The sequence below is a fragment of the Panicum virgatum genome, chromosome 9K, assembly GCF_016808335.1.
Source record: "Panicum virgatum strain AP13 chromosome 9K, P.virgatum_v5, whole genome shotgun sequence".
NCBI lineage: Eukaryota > Viridiplantae > Streptophyta > Magnoliopsida > Poales > Poaceae > Panicum > Panicum virgatum.
The window spans coordinates 54508131-54519083 of record NC_053144.1 but is presented as its reverse complement, the minus strand read 5'-3'; the positions used below and the strand labels follow the sequence as shown (position 1 = coordinate 54519083).

Below are 10953 nucleotides of genomic sequence, written 5' to 3'. Positions count from 1 at the left end.
GGGGTAATTTGCATGGTTTCGTTAGTTTAAGGGTGCAGAATGTCTGGTTTTGCGGTTCGAGGTTAAAAATTGGACAAACGTGATAGTCGGAGGTTGAAATATGGACTTTATCTTTTTTTTAGTTGGGTCCATCCATATAGATCCTATTTGAAGTGTTGCAGTACTGACAAAATTCATTCATAATCTCTAGGCTAATTTGCGAGACAAATATAATGAACCTAATTAATTTATAATTTACTACAATGATGTTATAGTAATCATCAGTTAATTATAGATTAATATATCTTGTTAGATTCGTCTTGCAGATTATTCCAAAGATTTTGCAAATAGTTTTATACATATAATTTATTAAATACTCATAAATAGTAAGATTCTCTAGGGCTAATTTTTAGCCCCTTAGAGCATCTTCAGCAGTTTGGCAAATCGAGTTGCTATCTTTGATTTTTGGCAAAAACGTTAAAAATACTCCTCCAACAGTTTGACAAAAGACTTAGTAATTTTTGGCAACTTGGGAAAAAACGGCCTCCAGCGCGCAAATATACACGCGCGGCGCACGGTTGGCATCGTGATTTCTAGTCAGGTGGGAGGGTGAAAAAAAGAAATAAATAACAGAGAAGGGTTCCTGATTTAAGTTTTCAAGAGGTGGAAGGGCATAAATATAATTTTGTTTCTCTCTCAGGGTTTCTAATGTAAGTTAGATCTGGGTTTGGCAAGTGAATTATGCCAAACTGTTGGAGATAAGCTCTTTTTTTTATTTGACATATCTTTTTAAAAGTTGGCAAAACATAAGATATGCCAAATAAAATATGGCAAACTGTTGGAGATGCTCTTATATCCAAAAGAGGGCATAGCGTTTGGTTGTAGGTTTTGATGGAACCCAGTTTTTTGGTTTAGTTAGAAGGATTTGTAGAGATGGAATGGATGTCCATTTCTCACTGTTAGTAACAGTAGTCCACAAATCCTACTTATCATCCTCAATCTCTTTTTTTCATGTACACCTCATCTCCTTCCTTACGCCGCTGTGCGCTCCGCTCCTCTGCTGTCAAGCCGCTGCTCTGCCCGAACCCACCACTGCCGGCCGAGCTGACCCCGCCGCGCCTCTCCTCTGCCCTTGCCGGGAGCCGTGGGCAAGCTACCCCCGCCCCTCATCCCTTCTCCACCTGAGCCGGTAGCCGTAGGCCGAGAGCTTGCCCATCCGCCCCACTCCTCTGCTGGAGCCGGCCACTGCAGCCCGAGCTCGTCCCATGGCACTACTCCTCCGCTGGAGCCAGCCGTCGCGGCTTGAGCTTGCCCCGCCGCGCCGCCTCTCCGCCTAAGCCAGTCGTGCCTCGCTCCCCGCCGCCACCACCGCAAGAGGGGGACCACGAGCTCCTCCGATCACCCCGCGTCGACCAACTAGCTCCGCTCGCCCACGTCAGCCATCCGCCCGTCCGGTCACCTCTGCCTACCACGAATCAACCGCCTCCGTCTTGCGCCGCCGGAATACACGTCGGAACTCGCCTCCACTAGCCCTGCGCCGCCGACCCGCTCCCACTCCTACTGCCTCGAGCGATGGAGCAGCAACCGCGTTGAAGTGGGTTGGAATTGTCCACTCGATTTGAGTGGACCATTCCAATTCGTATCTGAGGGGATATTTCCCTCAGGGTTAGACCCAACCCACCTAGACTCCCATGGACGGCTCCTGCATCCGCCCGTGGCTAGGGAGCCTGCGGCCTCCGTCCGCGGCGCCGGCACCTAGACTGGCGGTACGGAGGCCGCAGATCCCCTGGCCGCGGGCAGGCATCGGAGCCGGCGGCAGCGCTCAGGCGCGGTGCGGGTAGGGCGGCCGACAGCGTAGGAGGTTGAAGACGAGGGTATTTTGATCCAATTTCTTTCATAAACACATCGAAATAATACGTAATGGTATATTTCCAGGAAGTGTGAAATTATAATGGCACATGCATAATCACTCGAGAAGTAGCGACACACTTCAAATATAGAAGAATTATAATGGTGCAGCTCCAATTAACCCTAAAAATTAAGGATATTTCTAAATATGGTACTTGCACAAACGAGCTATTCTTATTGGCTTAGGTCTTGTTTGGATCACCTAGGACTATTTTAGGTGACTAAACAAGGACTACTTTAGGTGAATAAACATCAAGTAACTAAACTTTAGTACATATTCCGTTTGGATCCATGGACTAAACTTTAGGTGGGACACATAGAAATATCACTTTTACCCTTGGATCATCCTATTGCTGTGCATACATGCATATAGTGAGGGCTAGTTTGGTCTTTTCGCAGTTTGTAGATTAGTTTACACAGTACAACTAAGACACTTATAACGCACGCACACTCACACCTCTATGAATACATGTACGTAAACTTTACCCTTATGAGCATCTTTGAAGACTGAGCCGGCAAATCATCGAGATTGACGAAGTCACGACAAGCGTCGACGAAGTCACGACAGGCGCCTCGCTGTCGACAGGAACGTCGCCTACCACTGAATGCACAACGCCTTTAAATCCCAGAATATTCGCTCTCATGGGGAGTCAAACCCAGAACCTCATGTGCTACCGAGGCTCTTATAACCACTAGACTACAGGCCCTTTCGCGTTTAGTCCAAATTAGATGACTTTTGTCTTTTTGAGAACCTCAGGTTGGAGTGGAATTAAACTTTAGTCTACATTTTAGTCTACCAGTTTGGATCACCCAATAGACTAAACTTTAGACCTAAAGTTCAGTTTATGGATCCAAACAGGATCTTAATCTCTAAGTATGGATGAGGTTCACTGATAGAGTTTTAGGAATTTTTATTCCACAACAAAAGGATAATCCCCCTAAGCCGAGGCCCAACACGGCCCATTAATGGTACTCCACTAGCCCACTAGCTTCGCTCTTGGCTTCCGGCGAGAAGCTGGCGTGGCGAGCGACAGAGCGGCGGCGGCGGCCTCGCCGTTTGCCGTCGCTGTGCCCTGACTCGTCGTCGGGGCTGCCGCCAACCGTAAACACCTTTTCCCGGTAAATATCCTGCCCTCCCTAGGCTCCTCTAGTTGCTGACTCTGATTTGGGGACGGCATTTGTTCGGTGGCGTATGATTCCGGTGTAGCAGGTTGGACCAGCCGAAATCTCCGCATTAGTTGCGGTTTACACTAGACCTAGGGATTTGGGGACCCATTCCACCTTCATCCAGCACGCCCTCACAATTGGATATTGCATAACTCCACGGCCTTCGAGTTCTATCCATTTTCCCACGGTCAAGCCAGAAGAATTTAAATCCACGCCGATACGAATTTAGCTATGTTTTGTATTTGAGATCATAGTCATGTACTTGGTGCTCATACATATATGCACTGGAGGTAGGGAAGAATTGTCCTGTGCCATCTTCTGTGAAAGATGATCATCACTCATCAGGCTAGGAACGGGGAAACACCACAAGAATAATTTAATCACACGGATAAGTCTTAGATACATACTAGTACATGTTCACCCAAGTGTTAGTCTAGTGCAAGTGGAGCAGATTGATTGTGTTCCGATGATACATCTTTTATTCGCGTGGGGTACATAGCTGATTCTTCAGGCAGTGAATATAATTAACATAAGGCTACTGTCTAGAGCAGGACAGGCTCGAGGAACAGGCGCTTGATGACCCCCTTGAGCCCGTCACTGAATGTGAATGCATCCTTCTTATCACCGTACATCAATGGCATGCTGGTGGTTATGTTGACAACTCGTTGCACCGCTGGAAGTAGACCTGGGCAAACGTCGGGTCGGGTTCGGGTCGGGTCAAGACCGGGTCACGGGTCGCATAGTACGGCCCGCGCCCGACCCGTACCTATCACCGGGTCGGATCGGGTTGGCCCGTGCACCCTGCGCGGGCGGGTCGGGTCGGGTTTTTTTCGAGTGGGGTCGGGTTTTTCGGGTTGGGTCGGGTTTTGGGTCAAAAATCACAGCCCGTGCCCGGCCCGTTGATTGTTGCGGGTCAAAAAATACGGCCCGCGCCCACCCGCCACGTAGCTCGGGTCGGGTCGGGTTTTTTTCGGGCGGGTTGGGTCGGGTTGTTCGGGTCGGGTGACCCATGCCCAGGTCTAGCTGGAAGCAGTTCATTTTGCTCAATGCGTGCTCTGTTTGCAGTCTTCCATGCATCTTCAATAAGGGAATCAATCTTTGCACAGGCGACATCGGCCGTGACGCCATGCTCACTGATGTAGCATTCAACTGAGCTGTCCACATCATTTTTGTTCTTTCCACGCTGTGGGCAGCAACATCCATTACTAGGTAAAATGATCCAAGGAAATACAACTATGATTTGTAACTTCGGGAATATGCATTATTCATACCTTAAACGAGCAAAGGTCATTCATGAAGCGTGTCACGTCTGCGAAAGCCTTGACAGCATCGGTGCAACTGGTTGCCCACTCAAGTGCCTCCTTGGTTGCAACATCATCTCCCATGCCAACTAGTAACCCGACAGCAGCAAATGGAGCACCTGAGCACACAGTAGATACCTTCACCTGATCTTTAAATCTTGGCCTGTAACCACCATGGCACCATTCGGCTTCTTGGAGATAGTTACTTGATAACACTTGAAACTGAAAACGAAAACATATACAAAAATGTAAGCTTTCCTTTAATTCCAAGGAAACAATCTACAACTTTGATGAAAGAGATTTTGATATATATGAGGATACAGTATGGTTGCAGATCTGATAGATGTACCAGTTTAGTGCTGCCTATATAAGGTTGGATTTTGTATCCCGGAAAAAAATAATTGGTACAACATATATTGACAGTGAATTTCATGTACATACTAGTTATTGCCCCATTGATATATATAGTTCCATACTTAAACATATGAAGATTCATATGGCATGCATATCCAGTATACAGTAATCATTTGCAAAAACTTCAATTAATTCAAGTAAGGTTTCACCACATAAATTTTGAAGACCAAGCTCACTGATGTTAGTAGGAAAATAACGTCTTTAAACAATAGATGGTAGTGCTGTACTGCTTTTCTAATAAAAGCAACTCTGTACTTCTCATTTGGTTTCAACTCATCCTCAAACTCCTTAAAGATGTTCATCAGCTTGAGATAGAGCTTCTTTAGGTAATCTGGTAGAAGAGTAATAGCACTCTCTTCCCATCTGCAGGAAAATTAAGAAGTTAAACCTTCGAGTGCAAATATTGTATGAACTGATGCTTTGCTCTCTCAAATTAATAAGATTGCTGGACCACTCCAACCTTTGTATAGCTTCATTGAATTTCCGACACTCCTCCAAAGTAGCACGGACATCATAAGTATCATCTGTCAGGATTATTATGGCGATTATCTTTGTTGGTACCCTGCAACTGGGGTACCCACTCCTACTGTGCCAAGACTCGCGTAGTTATCCGTAACTACGCCCTAAGGAGCTGAGCAGTCGGACCCTTGGGGTCCGACTCCATCCCACCGGACCAACGGTCCCGGACCCGCTTCCCGCTTGGGGACGGGTCTGGTGTCACCACGTGTCCCAGAGGTGGAAATGCTCAGCACCTGTGGCCGCGGACCCGGACCCCCGCAGGTGGGTCCGGAACCTCCACGTGCCTATCCGGACCCCTGTGAGCTCTTGGCTCAGCTAGCTGCTCGGGAGGGGTCCGGAGCCGCCACGTGTCCCGCAGGCGCAGGCGCGGGCGCGAGTTTTCCGCTGGAAGACTCGCTCACCCACCGCATTCAATGCGGGTGGTAGAGGCATGCTCTGCCGCCGTGGCACGCGGGGCAGCTTTTGTCAGGCCTCACTGTAGAACGCATATTACCGAGATACACAGTGAAGCCGCGTGCGCCGCATCCGCGCAGAGCCCGTCTGCCGCATTAAATGGATACGACGGCACGGCACCCTTTCATAATACCGCCTACGCCGCAAGCAACGCCCTGGCGCTGTTTCGACAAGACAGGGCAGGGCTATGCCGGATGGAAGATTCCCACGGGCAAAGGAAATCCAGGAATAAAGTCTCCGTCGCCTGCAACGCCAAAATATCTGTACAATATGTTATTTATACTACATCGCTGGGCCCATCTGTCGGGGACCCAACGGCTATGCATACTCCTACCTTGAGATATAAAAGGGAGGAGTATGTAAAGCCAGGCAAAGGGAGGCCAGGCCAGGCCAAGCAAGGCCAGACACAACACAAGGTCGGATTCACTCCGAACAATCCCGTTCTCAACCTCTTGAGAGCACAAGCAATACAACACACAGTGGACGTAGGGTATTACGCTCCGGCGGCCCGAACCACTCTAAACCTGTTGTGTTCATCGTGTTCTTGCATCTAGATCGGACTAATCCTAGCTACCCTCCGAGTACTCACCCTCTGGATTTAGGCGTGTGCACTACGCCACCCGGCTGTGGGTTTGCACACCACGACATTTGACGCGCCAGGTAGGGGTCTGCTTGGCTTTCTCTTGATCATCGGCTCGGCATCACCATGTTTCAGGTGGCGAGCGCCCGGGGGCCAGAACTCGCGCGGCAAGCGCCCGCTTCAGCACGATGGCGACAGCGGGTCATGCTCTCCCAGCTCGTCATCAAGCAGGTCTGGGGGGAGCACAGCTTCAACAAATCTCAGCTCGCAACATACCTCACTCATGTGAGGAAGCCCGCTCCGGAGGAAAGCCAACTCCGGTCGCACCAAGCCCGCTCCGGCGGAAAGCCGACTCCGGTCGCACCAAGCCGCTCCAGCGGAAAGCCGACTCCGGTCGCACCAAGCCCGCTCCGGTGGAAAGCCGACTCCGGTCGCACCAAGCCCGCTCCGGCGGAAAGCCCACTCCGGTCGCACTAAGCCGACTCTGGTGGCTCCCTCCGGCGGAAAGCCGACTCTGGTGGCTCCCTCCGGCGGAAAGCCGACTCCGGTCGCACCCCCGACTCTACATCTCTGTAAGTTCTATCCTTAGAGGCCCAGTAGGGAATAAAACATTTTCCTTTGTAACTACGTAGTACTTCCGTGTGGTCCAGTCCGGTGAGCCTCCCCCGTGGAGGGGTCCGGACCTCTGCGAGCCAGGTTCAGGGAAGTGTACTCACCCTCCGGGGAGGTCCGGAGCCGTGTAGCCGCTTAGTCTGGTTCCGTACCCTAAGCCTGCATGCTCTACTTTCCTAGTGCGAGTACCGTAGTACCTAAGATTGGGGGGCCCGGAGGTCCGGACAGCTCCGGCCTCATAAACCCGTGTTCTGGCTTACATCGCACATCTCATGTACATCTAGTTATAAAGGAAAAGTTTATTCTCAGTTCGCCTCTAAGGATGTTACATTCCAATTTCAATCTACGCATTCTGTTTGCGCTAACCCCCACGTGGCTTCTTACTCTTGTGCGGTGATTGTGGTCCGACTTGAGTTGGCTAGTTAGTGACTTAGCTCGAGACCCCTCATGGAAGAGAGGGGTTCGGACCCCCTAGGAACCTGCAGGTTCAGGGAAGCGCACTCATTCTCCGGGGAGGTCCGAAGCCGTGTAGCCGCTTAACCTGGTTCCGTACCCTAAGCCTGCACGCACCACCTTCTGTGAATGAGTGTCGTAGTACCTAGGATTGGGAATCTGGAGGTCCAGACTTTCTCTTAACCTAAAGGACGGCCCCTTGAGCTCCGTTCACTGACCCTAGCTGTCTATCTTAAAGGATCACAGCCAACAGGATTTGGGACCCGTGAGCACGCTACTAAACATCTACCTTGAGTCATGTGCAGGTCCAAACGTGATGATGCAGCAGGTGACCCAAAGGATGGACGACACAGGACATGACCCTTGCGGCGCGCACCGCTGGGCGCCAGAAGCAGTCAAGTTGCTCACAGTAGTGGCCCCATCTGCGGGTTCGTTGCCTCTCCCGAGGCGGGCCCGGGGGCATCTGTCAGTGCCCTGCAACTGGGGTACCCACTCCTATAGTGCCAAGACTGGCGTAGTTATCCGTAACTACGCCCTAAGGAGCTGAGCAGCCGGACCCCTAGGGTCCGACTCCATCCCACCGGACAAACGGTCCCGGACCCGCTTCCCGCTTGGGGATGGGTCTGGTGTCACCACGTGTCCCAGAGGTGGAAATGCTCAGCACCTGTGGCCGCGGACCCGGACCCCCGCAGGTGGGTCCGGAACCTCCACGTGCCTATCCGGACCCCCGTGAGCTCTCGGCTCAGCTAGCTGCTCGGGAGGGGTCCGGAGGCGCCACGTGTCCCGCAGGCGCAGACGCGGGCGCGAGTTTTCCGCTGGAAGACTCGCCCACCCACTACATTCAATGCGGGTGGTTGAGGCGTGCTCTGCCGCCGCGGCACGCTGGGCAGCTTTTGTCAGGCCTCACTATAGACCGCATATTACCGAGGTACACAGTGCAGCCGCATGTGCCGCATCCGCGCAGAGCCCGTCTGCTGCATTAAATGGATACGACGGCACGGCACCCTTTCATCATACCGCCTACGCCGCAAGCTACACGGCCCATTCAGCTACGCGACAGGCTACGGTAAGCTACGCCGCAAGCTATGCCCTGACGCCGTTTCGACAAGACAGGGCATGGCTATGTCGGACGGAAGATTCCCACGGGCAAAGAAAGGAAATCCAGGAATAAAGTCTCCATCGCCTGCAACGCCAAAATATTTGTACAGTATGTTATTTTATACTACATCGCTGGGCCCATCTGTCGGGGACCCAACGGCTATGTACACTCCTCCCTTGAGATATAAAAGGGAGGAGTACGTAAAGCCAGGCAAAGGGAGGCCAGGCCAGGCCAAGCGAGGCCAGACACAACACAAGCTCGGATTCACTCCGAACAATCCCGTTCTCAACCTCTTAAGAGCACAAGCAATACAACACACAGTGGACGTAGGGTATTACGCTCCGGCGGCCCGAACCACTCTAAACCTGCTGTGTTCATCGTGTTCTTGCATCTAGATCGGACTAATCCTAGCTACCCCCGAGTACTCACCCTCTGGGTTTATGCGGGGGCACTACGACACCCGGCTGTGGGTTTGCACACCACGACAATCTTGACAAGGATCATCCTTGCCCTTGAATATTCTGTCTCATAGTATGCTGTATAGGACCACAGGTAGCATTCAACCACACGGTCCCTTGAGTAGGCCAGCCCCTCTTCGTTGTAAAGATCTTTCCACCATCTGAGATTAAGTTAGATTGTTGTTACTGTGTTGCGTATAAAGAACTTTAGGTTCGTTTTATGAGAAGAATGAATGTTTTGAAAGTGTTGTTTCAAGTTTTTCAGATGATAATAGAAAGGTTCTTTTGCAAATAACCTATCCTTTTCCTTTGTAGCAAATAAAACAAACATCACCGGGCGCTGTGTATGCTTAAATTTGCGTAATCACATTTATTCAATTAGTTTATGCATACTATAGTATCTTTCCAATTTATGCTTATGGCTGCTGTATCTAAAATTTATACCATGCAAATCAGGTTTTATTTTGCTAGATCAATAGACTAATTGAACTGAGCGGCTAAGCCTGTCTACGTTTTCAAACTATATTGTGCAAACTCTTTTGGTGGACTGAGCGGCTAAGCCTGTCTACGTTTGAAGTTTGACACTGCTTAGAGGTTTCATTGGCCAAAGATTGGGGCTCATACTGGTGTATTAAGACCCGCAAATCATTAAATTAAAATTCTCATCTCTTTTCATGATACAGATTGCCAGATAGTGATTATACCTAGAAAGAGCCTTGAGCTCCTTCAAGTGGAGTCGTTGCAGAAGGACAAAATCCAGCTTGGCAAACTCCAGAATGGAGGAGTTAGGTGTCGGCTCTCCTTTGTACTCTGAGATATAATGTAGAGCCTCAAGTCTTCTTAAGGTCCGTGACAGTGGTAGGTGAAAGGCTCGGTTCACTTGTTGGGCCAATGGGTATTCAAGCTTGTTTCTCATCGATTCAAGATGTGCCTCGTAAATAAGATAGCCTCTTCTAGTTCTGGCTCTCCATGTGTGAAAAGGTAAGCTGCATTGTATAAACTTAGTAGTCCTCTTGCATCATTAGTTATTTCAACAATAAAGTTCCCATTTTCGTCTTTGAACCTGTTGAATTCATCTGCAAGATCGAACAGTCAGATTATATGCAAGTCATGCATCTTATGAACTTATTAGCATCAGGTGGTCATATCTCTGCATGTGTATTATTGTTGCAGACAAGATTTCTATGCCGTGAGCTGCTATCTTTTTTAGAACTAGTAAGCAGGCAGAATCAAGAAGCATATATACAAAATGCCAAATGGCTATATCAGGAGTTTTCATTATGTACCAACTGGAGATACCCAAAACCCTTGCTGCCTCAGTAGGCGAAACCGAAGGGCAACCTCATGGAGACAAGTGCTGTTGAATTCAGTATCATGGATGCTACTTAAGATGTCGAGAATCTGTTTTTTGAAATGATGGTCTATACTTAAATGTTGGAGTGTGTCCACTAGCTCAAGTTGCTCCACTGGAGTTGTGCAAGCTTCAAAAAGCTCACTTATTTTCTTTTTTAGTTGGTTCGCCTTCTCAGTCATCCATTCCTCCGACTTCTATAGTGATAGAGAAATATCATTATTAGGATCATCAAAGGAAGCTTATGTAGGCATATTTGGCAACATGTTTAGAAAATAAACCGTGATAGTATGTGCTAGTGTTATTTTCAGCTATGGAAATGGAAACCGAACAAATGCTGCAATGTTTAGTTGTTAATAGATCCTGATTGCTATTTCTAAAACAGAGACGAGAACATGTCATGATCAAATAAACATGTCTTTTAAAGCATGGGAAAACGAAAATCTGACATATAGTTCCATATTTTAATACTAGCATCTCCAAGACATGCACAACTGAACATTAGAATTACAAGATGCCATGCTGTAAATATACTTGCCTGTAATGGTTCTGGGCTGTGGTTGATGAAGAAGTTACCCCATACTGTACGGTGAAAATCAGATGCCCTCTCTGGAACATTAGCATTACAAGATGCCATGCTCACCAAGTTTCTGGGTTGA

General features: G+C 49.1%; 1 long non-coding RNA gene and 1 pseudogene across 2 annotated transcripts; one reads left to right on the top strand and one right to left on the bottom strand.

Annotated features, from left to right (window-relative positions):
• The first annotated feature begins 2724 nt into the window (after positions 1-2724).
• On the top strand, positions 2725-10394 carry LOC120652370. Of its 2 annotated transcripts, XR_005666550.1 has the most exons (3): positions 2741-3006; positions 9627-9924; positions 10117-10394. It is a non-coding gene; the product is annotated as an uncharacterized LOC120652370 (long non-coding RNA). The 2 variants fall into 2 exon arrangements; XR_005666549.1 differs by lacking the exon at positions 10117-10394 and having other exon boundaries at positions 2725-3006; positions 9627-10080.
• LOC120652369 lies at positions 3402-10505 on the bottom strand (annotated as a pseudogene).
• Between the last annotated feature and the right edge of the window lie 448 nt (positions 10506-10953).